Raw genomic sequence first — 16,560 nt, 5'->3', positions numbered from 1 at the left:
AGCAGTGTTGTGGGTATCTTTCCTTTGGCTAGAGTTGGCATGGTGCATCACTCTTAAGTGCTCAAACATAGGAAAGATACTCCCCTCTCAGAAGCCCACACAGATTACCAAACATAATGAATCTGTGAGTGATAAGAGCCTGACACTCCAGGCCTCTGCCTCACAGGCAACAGTTGATGACTTGGGGAGAAAGAAAGAGCTCCAACAGTGAAAATGACATGACAGCAGACAATGCAGCAATGCCTAGTCAGCCACCCCCCAAATATCCATGGGATGAACTTACACAACCTCGAGGCAATGACCCAGACGAGGTCATCCCACCTGCACCCAGTGAGGATCCCCATAGTTGTGGCAGTCCCTGGGCACCCCAAGCTCTCAAGGTAGGCACTAGACTCCATCCCACCCGCATGTTTGTGGTTAATGTAGGAGTGGACAAAAAATTCAGGCCCTGGATTCCAATGCCTATAAAAAGGCTTCTGCTAAACAAGAGCTGAGGATATGCTTGTGTCTTTCCAGACACTGTGGGACAGCCCATTTGGGTACCAGCCAGAAACATCAAACCTGCAACTGACAGTCAACCAGAACCAGCTGTACAAGACTGAGAGTCCGCTTTGTTATCAGACACATCTGCCCTATCATCCTACCCTGAGGAACTGCCCATAGCCACATCTGTTACTGTTTTATACCCCACTAGCTCTGGTCAGCCACTCAAATGGCCCATAGCCTATGTGCAGTCACCCCATTCCTGATTACCATTGTTCCTCATTCCTACCCCATCTGAGCAAGCACTCCTGTGGTCTCCTGTTTTGAGGGCTGGTTAGTCAACGAAGGGTAAGATCTCCTGGGGGACAACCTAAGACAGCCACGTATGGAGACCACATGGAAATGGGGTCAACAATGGTATGGACAACAATCATGCCTCCTGTTGCTCAAAAATAAACAAAAAGGGAGAAATGTGGTGGAATGAGAAGACCATGCCAAGATGGCCACTGGCAAGCGAGCGTCAATTACTCAGGAATGGCTTTGGAAACCACATGGCAATGGAGCCTGCCTTGGCAACAGGCTGTGACTGGTTAGGGCATAAACCGCCCCTTGACAGGTTGGCTGCCTTGGCTATTTAAGCTGCTGTACCAACTGAAATAAATGAGTCTGTGGGATGCTTGCCTCTGGCCTGCTTTCACGTGACTCCCAGTGTCTGTGTGGTGACTCCACGCCTCTTGCCCCCACCTTGCTCCTCCTCTCAGAACAAATCCACAGCAACAATGTAGCTCCTGTCATTGGCCCTGAGAAACTCTAGGAAGGCCATGAAGCAGAGGGACCTCCACTCCACCTCTCCTCAGGGAGATGGATACTGTGACTTAAGGGAGGGAATTTCAGGTGAGTAAAATTGAGGTGGTCCAAACCCTGTCAAGAGTAGTTATGACCACATTGAAGAGGACTGACAGTATCTCCCTGCCCTAGAGCATGAGCTCCACAGAAACGCATCCTGCCCTACTGCCAGCCCTGGGAGACCTCTGGCTGGAGTAGCTGGTTGTGGTGACTTTTGCTTTTGTCTCAGGGAGCTAAGGGTCTTGCTCTGAGGAGGTAATGACAAAGGAGATGTGGGGAAAGGGGAAAACTGTAGCCCCAACAGGTGTAAAGTTGAATATCCTGAGAGTGCCTCGACTCCAGAACACATGGGTCTTAGCCACTGATGTTAATTAACACTGGGAGACCCTGAGCAAGGGTGATTGGCTGTGGCAGGCTACCACCTCTGTTATCGATGTGTGAGAAGGGGGTTCCTTTAAGAGAAAAGAGGCCTTGGACTGAGGGAACAGTCAGGTCAATCCAGGTGAGAGATAGGGTAGGTTCTATCAGCAGCAAAGATAAATAACCTGAGGGTCCTCTCATCCTAAGGAGCCTGATTGAAATCCTTGGGGTCCCTGCTATTAGCCCTGAAAGATCCTAGGAAGAATGCCCAGATATGGTTTATTCTGACTTCTGCCTTGGGAGTTTAAGAGAAAGAAGGATTTATTTTATGGACATAGCCTCAGGTCTTCACAAGAAGGAATCCCAGGTATTGCCACACACCAATGTGTGGATGTTGAGGAAGGACTAAAAGAATATGAACCCCAAAACAGATGAGGCTTCAGCCTTACTATCAGCCCTGGGGGCAGCAGGCAGAGGTAACTCCTTATGGTACTGTATTTCCTGCCTTTCCCTATGGGGTGGTCTCAGGCAAGTAGGATTTTGTTAATGACATGTCAGCAAGGAAAAGAGACACAAGGCAGTGTGAAAGAGGGGCCCCATGTCTCCTATCATGGGGGAAGTTCCATCATTCCTTTTTCTGGGTCCTTACAAGTCTTCCTCCACTGTTAGTCTTGGGAGGCCCTGGGGCAATGGTGGCCACATATGGGAGGTTAACTCCCACATTGGTAGTCTCTTGGGGATCTTGGACAGGGCAGGAATCAGTTCAGCAGAGGGAAGAGTCCTAGACCATTGTAAGCATCAAGATGAGGACTGAGGTGACATTTCTATTTCAGAATTGACCAAAGATGCTTTCATCAAGAGGTCCTATATAGGATGTGGATAGAAGTGGAGGACCCACACTTCCTCCTCCTTGTGTTGTGGGAAAATGACAGCAAAGAAATCATTATTATTATTGCCTCGGTTCTTTGTCTCACATGGAAAAAGAATTTCCAAGTGGACAAGGTGAAGAGAAAAGTGGGATTTAAAGATTCAAAAGCAAGATTTATTAGAGTCAATCACCTCCAGCCAGAGTGGCATGGAGGGGGGCTGCAAGAGAAGCAAAACCCAAAGGACCCCATGGTACTGGGGCTTTTAAGTGCAATTTTGGGGACAAAACTGTTAATCAATAAGGTGGGGGCAAGTCCAATGAAAGATCTGATTGACAATTCTTTATCCTGTTTGGCTTACTCACAATAAAACAAAAAACCACCACAGGGTGGGATACCTAATTTGTTTTCATAATTAACTGTAATCATCACTAACTTGCTATTTTCATGGTAAATTTGGAAATTCCGAAGGAAGGAGGGCAGATATTTGGTTCTTGCTAAAGATAACCTTTTTGGGGAAAGCAAGCAATCTATATCCCAAATTCCACTGGGACCACCCTGACTGTCTATTAACCCATCTGACTCCTCACATTTGGTCTCAGGAACTTAGCAGATCAGTGCATCAGATCCTACCATGGAAAATATTAGGACATGGAATGAGCACTGAGGGAAACATCTATCCCCAGAGCAAGGGGACCCCAGAGTCCAGTCAACTTCTCTTACAAATGACATAGAAAGCAGGGCAATGTTTTGCAATCTCCTGTCTGAAGGCCTCCTCATTTCCTCTTAGTAGAAGAGCTCCACATACCCCAGAATAGAGGGAGCCCTCCTTTGCCCAATCCCATTCACCCTATTGACAGCCTTAGAATCTGTGGGTTGTGTTATCTGGCTGCATCCTGAGGAACTGTATAATTTCCTACTTCAGGTTCTCAGGGGACAGGACACTTGTGAGGCCCTAGAACACCACCCAAAGGGAAGGCCTGTAAATGGGCCTTTGTCAGAGCTGCTAAGGGTGAGCCTTTTCTCTCTTTCTGCCAGAGTGTGGAATTCCATTGCCCACATACTTTTCAGCTTTTCCTGACACCAGTCGTGTTGCCTCATTGTCAGAAAAGTCGGTGATGCAAGCTTGAATAAGGCCTTCATGCCCAAAGAGAAGCACAGGGCTTGGTGGTTACACAGGTTCTTCGAACTAAAGAAATAGTAATCATAGCTTCCTGCCCTCTGCTTTCTGTTCCTAGGCACCCCACAGGAAATGCCTGGTGCTAGAGCACTAGGTCCTCTGGGGAGTCCACAGAGATTCTGCTTCTACCCTACTATCTTCACAGCCATTCCACTGAGACAATCTAATGACCTTTTCAGAAACCCGGAAGAGAAGGTTCCAAGTACCTTGCAGATCCACTCAAATCCTAAGGTCTTTCTCAGTAACATATTGGATGAGAATGTAGTTAAGTTGTGAATTCTCAAGTGTCAAGTTTGCAACAAAGGAGTTCATCACAGAGGTTGAAATGCTGTAGAGTGTCATCAAATAGCATGGGGTGACTTCTTTGTAACCTTCAAGAGCACCTGTGAATGTATGGACGTGGTATTTGGCATTGATGTGAAACAGGTGTATCCCATAAGTCACATCTATATGCTCCTCAAAAGACTAGGTCTCATCTCCAATGGGAGATTGAGCGATAAACAATACATACCCAAGAGCATTCTCCTGATACCTATTTTGGGCACAATCATCCAAGAGGGCAATTTATCCTCTGAGGAGATCTGAGCCCAATTGGGATCCAAACACTGGTGGAGATCTTGTTAAATAAAACCATTGTGGAGGTTGTGAATTAGATGGACTCGGGAAAGGGGTATCTAAACAAAAAAATCCTCAATAAGGTTCAGAATTTCAGCAAATCCAACTGAGGATCCCTCGGAACTTTTAGAAGGAGTCTATTTGGTTTATAGACAATACACAGATGTAGACCGGGAGGCTATAGAGAAGTTGCAGAAAGTTATTATGAGCTTGATTGAGCAGAGTGCTCCTGATATTCAAAGAAAATTACAATGAGTGGTAGGAGCCATTGGTATGAACCCCTCTTAGTGGGTATTGTTTTTAAAACATTTAACGTGAAGGGAGAAAAGAAAATGAGACAAGTTACTATACTGTTTACAGGTCCAGCCCTGAAAAGGGGAAGGGCAGAGGACAGGTGAAAGCCCCCAAGTGACAAATCAGGAAGATGAAATGGAAGAATTGTTTCCCCGACAAATCTATAAGAAAATAAGTAAAATTGTGCAGGCAGACAGGACCCCTGGAAGGGCCTTACACAATACTCTTGTGCCTATTCATGTAAAAGACAATGTTGGAGCCTCTTTGAAAAAAAACAGTATCCTTTAAAAGAAGTATTAAAAAGATTCAGCCCACATTGAGTAAGTTTCTAAAAATTAATACAGCCTTGTCTGTCCCCCTATAATACACCAATTCTCTAAGTAAAGAGACCCTGCCCCAATGAATACCAATTTGTTCAAGACCTCTGGCCAAATAATGACATTGTACAGGATATCCATTCTATAGCTCCCAACAAATACACACTGCAAATGGCAGGTCTAGGTGATTACTGATGGCTTTTGGTACTGGGTTTGCAAGATGCCTTTTTCTGTGTTCCCCGGATTGAAGAAACACAATTATCTTTTGCCTTCAAATTGAAGGATCCTAAGACTAAGGTCACTACAGAATTCTTCTGGGAAGCATTACTATAGAAATTTAAGAATTCACTTACTTCATATAGTGAAATTTTGGCAAAGGACCTAATATTCCTTTCACCAGACCAAGGGGTCCTCTTCCAGTTTGTGCATGACTTATTGATAACCAGTAATGGCTAATCTAATTGCTGCCTAGCTAACACCATACAGGTGTTCAAATATTTGGCACATGTGAATATAAAATATCCCCCCTGAAAGACTTAGATATGTAAACAACAGTTTTTGACTATATTGACTTTCAGATGTGTCAAAGAACTCACAGTTTGCTGGCTGATAGAAAGCAAGTTATAATGACCATCAAAGTGCCCAGTAATGGGGCAACTCTGTGATTTGTTTTTTTTTTGTTTGTTTGTTTGTTTTTGTTTTTTGGTTTTTTTTTTTTTGGTATATGGCAGATTTCTTGTGCATCTGGATTCCCAATTCCAGTCTCATTGTTAAACATCTATATGAATCTCTGAAAGGAATAGACTCTGACCTATTGTTTTGGGCAACTGAGTGCCCACAGACATTTGAAATCTTGAAAAACTAGTGAGAGCCTCAGCCTTGGGTTTTGGGACTTTTTAATCTCTGAAAGTTTTTCAGACTGTAAGTGCATAAAAAAGAGGGATTGGATTGGGGGGCTTCAAACACTGATAGACATCCTGAAGACTGCTGAATACATACCTTCTTAAACAACTAGCACCAACTACAGAAGGGCTGGCCTTCAGGCAGTATTGGCTACTGTGCTCTTCTGCAGAAAGCAGGAAGTTTCACCCTCAAACAACCTATTACTCTGTGTGTGTCCCATCAACTTTTGACCTTACAGAAACATAAAGGAGGTTTCTGACTTACAGCAGGAATCCTAGGAAAATATCAGACCATCTTGCTTGCTAACCAAAATGTTATCCTTAAAACCTCCTGTATTCTAAATCCTGTTACTTTGCTTCCTGTGACTGATGATACACACTTGAAACATAACTGCTTAGAAATTCTGGAGACTGATTTTTTTTTCCTTCTAGCAGAATGGACTTCATGGACCAGCCTCTGTCAGATCCTGACTGGAATATGTTCATTAATGGAAACAGCATCATGGAAGCTGGATAATGAGTAGTAGGATATACCATTTATCATGGTGGAACAAGTGATTGAGGTAAAATCCTTGTCCAAGGTAACCTCAGCCCAGAATGCTCGATTAATTGGCCTGATCCATGCACTGCAATTATCCAAGGGATAAAAGATAAACATTTACACAGACTCAAAATATGCTTTTGTGATAGTCTATGCTTGTGGAGCTATTTAGAAAGAAAGAGAACTGTTGATGTCTGGAAATAAAGATGCTAAATATCCTGCAGAATTTCAGCATTATTAGAAGCCATGGCTATGTCAGCACAAGTGGGTATCATGTACTGCCTGGGATACCAAAGCATTGAGACCTATCTCACAAAGGGAAATCAAGCTATGGAGAAGGCAGCAAAGAAAGCAGCTAGACAGCCTTGTTTCCTAGGACCTCTGTACCTTATTTGGATTTGGAGGACTTGAAGTCCCATTGCACTGAAGCTGATGAGAAGTGTTCAAATGATTGGAGTGTGACTTAATGGGATGATGTCTCCAGATGGAGACTCAATTCCCATGACCTGACTTTTTTTTTTTTTTTACCAGAAGCGTTAGTCTCTCCTTTCCTTAAACATTTACATGAATGCACCCACTATATGCTTTCATTGATTTTTTACTTCTTTCTCTAAGGGGGCTCCACCTCTGGAAGACTACTCAGCAAATCAGTCAAAATTGTCAGTTGTGCATTTTTAACAATCCAAATACTTAAAGAATTCCTCTAATCAAGGAAGTAATGTAAGATCAGTTACCTTTTGAAAAACAGCAAATGAACCTCACCCAAATATTCAAAACCACAGGAAATGATGTGTTTGCTTGTCCATGTAGATACCTTTTCAGGATGCATGGATGCCTACCTGACAGAGCCTCTGAAATGACTCATTTACTTTTAAAAGACTTGATCCTGAGATATGGGCTCCCTGCGTCCACTCAAAGTGACATTGAACCTCCCTTTACATTTGGAGGTTATTCAACAAGTAAGCAGGACTCTGTAGATTAAATGGAAGCAGCATGTATCTTGTAAGCCTCAATCAACAGATAAGAAGGAAAAATGAATCATAACCTAAAGAAGACTATATATAGATTGTGCCACAAAATTCACTTGAAATGGGTCAATGCCTAGAGTGGGCTTAAATTAAGCCCTAATGATATTGTGTATGGGGAGGCCTTTTCAGGTATCCCAAGGCAGGTTTTCTTTTTCTGTCATGGAGACAAAAACCAGTATGTACAATAGCTAAGTCAAATACTATCCTTGATTCACAAGTTTGCTTCTTCTAAGTCTGCGCCCTCCCTGGAATAACCACTGCAGCCATTCCAACCTGGGAATCAACTGTTGTTAATAGCTTGGAAGGAACCAGGGGTCTAAACAAATTGGTTGAGAATGTCAAAGGATCTTATGATGTCCTGCTCACCACTCACATATCTGTGACATCATGGGACCAGGATTAATTTGTGTACTGAAAAAAGACAGAAGAGGTTACCTCGTATTGGGAAAATCACCTTGTATAGGACCTCAAGTATCTTTGACAAAGAAAGAAAGAGGAAAAATTGGGAGGATAAAAATCTTAATTGTTTTATCTTTACTGGTCCTGCCCTTTCATCCATCAAAATAGAAGGACAATTCCTTAGGACGGATCACTCAAATCTTAGCCTCTTCTACTCACGTTGTAGAATATTGAATTTGTATCCCAATCTACAGTTGATCATGGCGACATTTTAGTTCACCTGGTATGAACTAAATTTCTTCACAGTCCCTGTTGTAAAATGGGTCTCAACAATCAAAATTCATACAGTCATGTACAGAGTTAGAATCATCTGTGTTCCTCAAGAGAGACAGGGAAAACTTCCCTGTTCAAAAACTCCCCTGTCTGTGCAACTTCAGAAAGTTTTTTTAAAGGGCAAAAGGTAGTATTTACTCCTCAGTTAAATGCCAGATGATCCCACTATCAGGGAATGGGAGAGTACCTATGTGTAACTAACTAACACTTTTCCAGCTGCAGGTGATATCAACAACTGGAACAAGCAGGGTTAATGACTGGCTAGTTTCTGCAAAACTCTGAGGACAAACTGTGTTTCATTGTTTTGCACCTGCTGGCTATGTTTTCATTTGAAAAATACATGGAGTCCTTTTGGCTAATGATAGTATATGTTTTCTCTGATTTGTGGTAGGTAATATATGCAGGATAAAAAATCCCTTGAATGTATAAGAATGAAATTGACATGATTTATTATTTATAGTCATTGTCTATATACTTGTAGAACAGTGGTTTTTCTACTTTTTACTTGTTGAACACTGTATTTAGTGGAACATTTACCCTGTGGTTATAAAGTGTATTTAAAACATGTTACCACAAAAAAAAGAAAGAAAAAGAAACAAAGGAAGAAGGAGTGAGAGAATTTGGGAGGGGAGGGTCATGATATTCTTAGCATTATATCTATGAAATACATGAAATCTGTTCTCTTTATATTAATAAAAAAGTCTGCTACAAAAAGCTCTTCCTTCCCTATGCAGTGGCAGTGTTTATTAGCAGTGATAGTCATTCCCTTTACTTTACACACAGCAGCAGAATGTAAGCACTAGGGAATGTTGCTAAAACTGTTAACTGGTCATCTGGGATCTGTGAAGAAATATTCCTGGCAAGGATCAATGTTTCTTTGGTTACGCCCTACCACCTTTGTAGGGAGTAGCATCCAACCAACATGTGCTCTGGAACCTTTCCTAGACCCTAACCATTATAGCAAATGAACATGCTAAATCTTTAGCCAATTTGAAAATTTCTCTACATTCCTTAAGAAAACTTTTTCTTGAAAACCATGTGGCTCTAGACCACATACTGGCAGAGCAAGACTCTGTAATTGCTATTTTTCCTGCAGTACTTACATTAATATACATTCTAAGGTTAAAACCTTGGAAATTACAAGATCAGATAATAAGCCATTTAGCTTCAACAGACTTGGGATCATTATACCCCATTCATTGAAAGATTGGGCCAAGGGACCAGGATTTCAGTTTCTTACATATTCTCAGGGATACTTGCCAGTCTGAAATCCATTCTGACTGAAATCTTTAAGATGGGCATGACTGATGTCATCCTCTCTTGGAGCCCCCTCCTGGCTGTTGTGGCAGAAGGTTTCTGACTTACATAAACCTTGGTTTGCTCACACACAAACACAAGAAGTATGTCTGTTTTGCTAATAATGGTTGGAGTATACATTGGATTCAGGTTCCTAAACTCTGCATAACTCCTCACATGGCTATATATATATATATATATATATCAACAGATACAATCTTTCCATTCTCCAAATTCAACAGGAAGTAGAGAGATGTCATCACCCATGCCCCCATAGAAATGGAAGATAGAATTGACAACTAGAATTTGTAAAAGAGGTTGGATGTTAAGGTTTTAACCTACTGTCTCCCTGATTGCTAGCAGCCTGAATGAACTCTTACTTTTATCCAAATCCTTCTCTGAGTTACTGATTCTCATGTGGCATGGATCAGGCATCTCTTTTTTGTTATCTAGAAAAGTCTAACGTAGCAATCAAAGAAGAATTTCCTTAGAAAATGAAAAAGCCCAGCAAGAAATAGAAGAAAGAAATGTAAAAGATGACTATGTCTTGGGTTCACTTATCTTTTTAGTCCACTGATATGTAAAATTAAGTGATATTAGACTTATATTTGTTTATTAAAGAGCAAGGAGAAGTTAAATATTGAATGAAACACGTTTCTCATTGGCTCATTTATTTCCTAAATGTTAATTGCACATGTACTCTTTGGAAAATGCTGTGTAAGTTGTGGAGATCTCAGAACAAGCAAGGCACACCTCTAACCATAGAACTGTAGAGTTTGGAAGCAGAAATAAGGACGATGATGAGAGGCCCCCTCAGACTTGGGGAACAAATAAAAGGAGGACATGTGAATGTGGAACTCCAAATGACAAGAGTCCAGTATAAATGTTCTGAGCCAAGGCAGTTTGGGACTTTGGGAAACAGCAATGCATTCTGTGGGAGTTAAGTTTAAGCCATGCTTCATGCTGGCAGCAGTCAGCCTCTTCGATGGTATGTATTACAGTTGAGAGAATTGTCTGAAGTGGAAAGCGGCTCCTTTTGATCATGGATAATGCAAAGATAAATCTTTCTCTGTGGCAGATGTAGAATGTTGCTTTGCTCTTGACCTAGTGCAGTTGAACATAGCAAAAGAACTGTTTGATTTATACTCATTATCTTGCAAGGATTTCCTGAGAGATAAGGGTGACTCTCCAATTGAAGTGAGACTCAGAAGCCTCTAGGTTGGCAGTATTTTTCCCTGGCCTGGGAGAACCAAAGACCACCCTACTAAAACAATACTATAATTAGGTTATCTTGAGTTCAATTTGGCCAAATCTAAGTAAGGACAAGGTACTTGATAGAGGTGAAATGAACAAAATAGTGTTTTTAGATGGAAGTGAAGCTGGGAAAGAAGGAAAGAGTTGATCTTTGACTTAAATCTAGGAGTTGAGTTGAATCCAGTGGGGGAAGACTAATCCACACCTAAATTAGATAATGTATCCTTTAATAGTGAAGATATATTGAGTTTTATTTAAAAATCACCATTTTTGACTGTTTGGGGTTCCAATGTCCTAGGATATTGTATATTCTTTGAGATTTTCTGACTCACAAGACAACTCCCAGAGCGGTGTACATGATATTAGATATGACCACCATTTGTCAGTTGCTCAGCTGAGCTGCCAAAAGAACTGAGCTTTCAAGTATAGCCAATTAAAAGGTAAGCCAGAAATGATAGTTAAGCCTCTAATCACTTGCTGTGATACAAGTGTAAGCAATAGTCTAAAGACAGCAACAATGCCAATGTCTCCATCTCCATTTCCCTCCATGGAACATCACACAGGTTGAGGGCCAGGTGGATCAGCACAAATGTGGTGGTCAGCTCACTGCTGAGGGAGCGCCGAGCAAAACACTCTGGCAGTTGTGTTGGCCCTAGGATCAGGGGAAGAGAGAGTAGAAAGGTTGTGGATAAGAAAAAAAGTAGATAGGGAAAAGTGTCTAAAAGTATTTCTCTTCCTACTCTAAAAGGCAGCCTCAGCGGAGACACTTGAAGGAGTTCTCAAACAAGGCCTCAGGAAAAGAGACCTGTAAGTATAATACAGGGATGAAACACCGGCTGGAGGATCCTGAGACCTTGGCTGCAACTCCCTCCAGAGACGGGACTGCAAGGCATCAGTTGTGTACCAAGGTCTGTGTGAAAAGGGCAACTTTCCCCCTTGCTGCCAGTCAGGTAAAGCCTTTCTAATTGTCTATGGTCTGGCCTAAAAATTCATTCTAGAGCTTTTGAATTTTTAATTATTTTTATTTTATTGGGAAGGCAATGAGGGGAAGAGGAAGAGGAATAGGGAGAGAAAGAGAAAGATTCTATCCATTGGTTAACTCCTGAAATGCCTCCAATAGCCTCCAAAGCCAGGAGCCTGGAACTCATCTAAGTTTCCCACATGGGTGGTAAGGAGCCAAATACTTGAGCCATAAATACTGTCTCTCAGGGTGTGCAGTAGCAGGAGAGGAGCTTGGATTCTAACCTAGGCACTCCAACATGGGATGTAGGCATCTTAACCACTATGATAAACACCTACCCCATTTTAGGGTATTTAACCAGGAGGCAAAACTCCTCGCTGTTCACTAAAGATGCAATACATTGCAAGCACTGTTCCAGGTGCTTTTTGCATAGGTCAGACATTCCTGAAGTCCTGCTGGACTTGACTTTTCAGACTCAGTTAACAGATGAGGAACCTAAAGCTCACTGTATCTGACAATTTGCCCAGTATCACATAGCTGCTAAGTGACAAGGCTGACTTGAACTCTGGTCTGACTTCATCTACAGATAATTCTGTTCCAAGGACTTCTAACCGTAGGCCAACCTTCTGTCTCTCACATCTTCTAATTCATTTCTCTCCTGAGTAGTCCATAATATTCGTCATGCCAAACTAGAAGGGCCCTCTACCAGGCTACTAAAAGCATACCTAAAGAAGGAAGGCAACAATGAGAATGAAACAAGATTTGCAGGTTATTAACCTGGAGCCCTCCTATCTGAGCCCCTGGCTTCCTTGAGAGCTGACTCTGCCCAGGAGCTGACATTTCTGCCCAGTCCCAACATTTTCCACCAGTACAGCACCCTTCCCCTTGTGTTTCTCGTATGCTGGCCTGTCCAACTCTGGACACTGTGATGCTCATCATTACTGTAGCCTGCTCTGGTGGCTGTGTCTTGCTCCCAGTAAAACAGACCAAAATCACTGACAGAGCATTTCTGCTTGACCCAGAAGCCTCTGGCTATACTTTGCCTCACCTGGAACCCCTCTAATAGTAACATCCCCTTCAATTTAAAGGTTCAATTTGGGCAGTGGCATTTAGAAGCCCGCTCATCTGTCCTTGGTCTCTTTAACACACTAGAAGTGTTTTCCAAATGGGCTGTGAGTAGAGCCTTATTTGCACATAATCTACTAGACTGGGGCATATAACCCTGAATTAAGAGGGAATTTTTTAAGCCATATTTGCAGTAGTATTTAATGGGATTTCTAATTTGAAACTAGCTGGATAATGCATAACACAGACAAGTAAGTTTAATTAGGCAGTTAAAAATCAAAAACCTCCTTTAGAAGCTGTAGATGAGGAAGACCATGGGAAGTACTGCATAAGCAAACATCTATCTACTAAGGGATTTTCTAAAAATCCGAAAATCTTCCTAGGAGGCTAAAATTAGTTCCTTTCTGAACATGTTAACTCTGATTTAAATAGAAAAAGAAATTAATCACCTCTTCTGCTGCCTTCAGGCTGTACACCTGCCCAAAGGAAAATTTTCATTTGCAGTTTGTCTCAAAGTACCTGTACAGGTGGTTGGGCAAGTTCAGGCATAGAAAATGTAGCAAAAAAGCTAACAATTTAAATTTTTGTGTCTCAAAAGGATAAAGTGGTCAGATTGTTGAGATTATAAATGTTATTGCAAAAAAGCTGTGCGGAAGAGTGCTATTGTATAAAAAAGGGCAAATGCTCCTTGGTAACATTGCAAGGTCCTTTGAGAGTTAGATGTCATCCTGTGTTTGAAGTTATCTTTTTGAGGCTGCTTCAGAAAATTGATGGAAAAGTAGAATTAAAAGATATGTTTATTTTAGTGCAATTGTTTATCATATACATTTTCATGACTTTTAAATTTTCCTTTGTAGTGGGCACTTTAGAGAAAGTGATGAATTACAAAGTAAATCTGCCTTCCTCCAAGACTGCTCCAAGAAATAAAGAGGATTGCTGTTCTAACTGATTATAACAGCTGCATTTTTTTTCAGTAGCTTCTATGTGACAGCTTTTGGAAGAAACTACAAGTTCTCATGCACATCTTGACTTCCTCCACTTCCTGGGTAGTCCACTTGCTGTTAGGCAGAAGCCAGCACACTATCCCCACGCATCCTCTTGTATTTGGCAACAAATTGGATGACCCCACAATGAAATGTGGAGCTATGAGATGGAAACAGCCTGAATCCCTGGATCACCAGAGTACAAACAGACCCTGTCACTCCACAACAGAATTTATGTGCATAAAAACAAAGTTCTGATGTATGAAGCTAGTTAACTCCTAGCATTTTTTGCTGCATGAGCTAGCAGTTAACTTTGATAGTGTAATGCATAGCTGCTATTACTACTGTAAGGCTATTTAAATATTTTAATTGCAAAGAGTAGTGCATGTATTCTAACTGCAAAATACTCTAAAATAAATCATAATTCTATTTTACAAGGTTCCACCAATATTCAGGCCTCTTCCCATTTAACAGTTAACAATGTGGTGTATATTGTTTTAAACTGCTGAGTAGCTGTGACTCACACCAGGCATTTTGATATGGAATGTGGGCCTTGCAAGCAGCAGCTTAACCTATTGTACCACAATGCCCGACCTAATAGTTCTTGTGCTTTTTAAAGGTGTAACAATGAGAACTTTTTGTGTGATCAAATCATCACTTGTAAAAATAGTGCCTGGCAGAACAAGGACATAAGCCTCAGCCATTCTTGCTCATTGCCCAAAAGATAGACATGGGAATTTATTCCTTGCCCTTGAATCTCAATTGAGTCTATTGCCTTCATACCCCACCCATAGATTCTTTCCAGGTTTCCAAGACCCCCTATGCCACCTGAAAGAAAAGTTCCAGGAATTCACCTCCCCCTACTACTCCCACCCCTGCCCCCATTCCTAGCCCTCCTAAAATATAAAAAGGCCTGGCAAGCCAGCAGTTGGTCACCCACCTCCACTAATTTATTTTCTCTTAATAAATTCGGTATGTCTGTAGATTTGTATACTGCCTTCTCTCTATTATGTGCCTCTTTTCCTAATAGTGCCTGTGTGTGGTTGGTTTGGATTCTACTTACAAGTGAAAGAAAACTTGAAAAATATTTGCTTAATAAGCAAAATTTTTCTTTTTTTTTCACTCACATACACAAAATTATGGAAGTAGGCAAACCTGCTTGAGAAGTAAAATTTCTCAAGGGGTCATCAAGGAATCATTCTATTTTCTTTTCAAAAAACCTTATTTGGTGTTTTTTTGTTTGTTTGTTTGTCCCAAAGTTACAGACCCTCTCCTGCTGGACATTAAAGGAGCCAGTTGGAGGGAATGCTACAGACTCGCTCCTGCTTGTTATCGAAGCACCAGCTGGGTCTAAGCAAACCCATACTGACTCTGGAAACCGAGTCCCCACCTGCCATAGTCACATACCTAAGGCCTATCCTCATACCTAAGATCAGATAGCTGTGTCCTGCCTGAAATTATCTTTAAGTTTTAATTTACTGGGTCCTGTATCATAAAAGTATCCTACTTTGCAGTCATGATTTGTTAATCCCTGAGGGCCTAAGTTAACCCTGTGCTCCCCAAAACTGCCCCAAACTGTCTCAAAACTACCTCACTATTTCTTTGTTAAATTTAAGGTGTAGAAGTAAGGAAAGACAGAGGCTCCAGCTTGACTCTTAAGACATGAATCTAGTCAAGCCTGCATGCATATATCAATTGTCCCTTTCCTCCCAAAGCTTCGAGTATCATTTGGTTTCTGTGGTCTTTGTCCATAATACCCATAAGATACCCCTGTAATTCTTGGAAACATATCATCATTCTAGGAGGAAGAATCAAGAAGGGAAAACCAGAAACATGAGGATTTCTGGTAAACTTTTGTTTTTCTGATGCAGGCAAAAATGATAATATTATTAACTATATAGATGCAAAGTCAGATACCAAAATAAAGCATTATAGCAACAGCAATGGGCAATTTTAATTTGAAATGCATAACACAATATCACTTACACTAACACAGATGAAAAAGAAATAATTAGATATGAATCTAACAAAACATTTGCTATGTTGTTGTGCTGAACGCTACAGTGAAAGAAGAAATAAGAGACCTAAATAAATGGAGAGATATAGCATAATTTTATCGTAATGATTCAACATTAAGAGGGCAGTTCTCTCTGTTCTGACCCATAAATACAAGTTTCACTTATAATTACAATTTGCACACAAAAACAACCTGATTCTAATGTTTATATACAAAAATATAGGAATTAGTAGACTCAAAACATTTCTGAAAAGAACAGTGCTCAAATATACAAATTAACTGATCTTAAGACTTATGATAGAAGCTAGCATAAGCACAGTGGTGTTGATGCTAGTTTGTATACTTATACCACTGTAACAAATATCAGGCCCAGAAAGTGACCTACACAGAACAATAACTTATGACAAAGGTGCAAAGGAAATACAATTTATAATCATTAAATCAAAAGATGCTTGAACAATCAAACATTTACAAGCATAAAATAATCTGCCTTCATAATTTATACTAAAATTAACTAAAACTAATAACCACAAATTAACACATCCAATATGAGCCACAGTTATCATCTGTGTATGGGTCCATCATATTTGATACCTTGATTATATACAAATTTTATTTGTCAATTAAATATTTTTAAAGTAAAAATAAGGGGCTGGTGCTGCAGCATAGCAGGTAAGCCACCATCTGCAGTGCTGACATCCCATATGGGCACCGGTTCGAGTGTCAGCTGCTCCACTTTTGATCCAGTTCTCTGCTAATGCACCTGGGAAAGCAGTGGACAATGGCACAAGCATTTGGGCCCCTGCACCCATGTAGGAGA

The 16,560-nt window shown here is 41.0% G+C and overlaps 1 pseudogene; it reads left to right on the top strand.

Moving 5' to 3' along the window:
* The first annotated feature begins 297 nt into the window (after nt 1–297).
* LOC103352059 (ADP-ribosylation factor-like protein 1 pseudogene) overlaps nt 298–16,560 on the top strand; it is a 52,348-nt pseudogene continuing 36,085 nt past the window's right edge.

This window comes from Oryctolagus cuniculus, chromosome X, assembly GCF_964237555.1.
Source record: "Oryctolagus cuniculus chromosome X, mOryCun1.1, whole genome shotgun sequence".
Taxonomy (NCBI): domain Eukaryota; kingdom Metazoa; phylum Chordata; class Mammalia; order Lagomorpha; family Leporidae; genus Oryctolagus; species Oryctolagus cuniculus.
The sequence above is the reverse complement of the archived record's forward strand: the minus strand, read 5'-3'. Positions and strand labels throughout refer to the sequence as shown.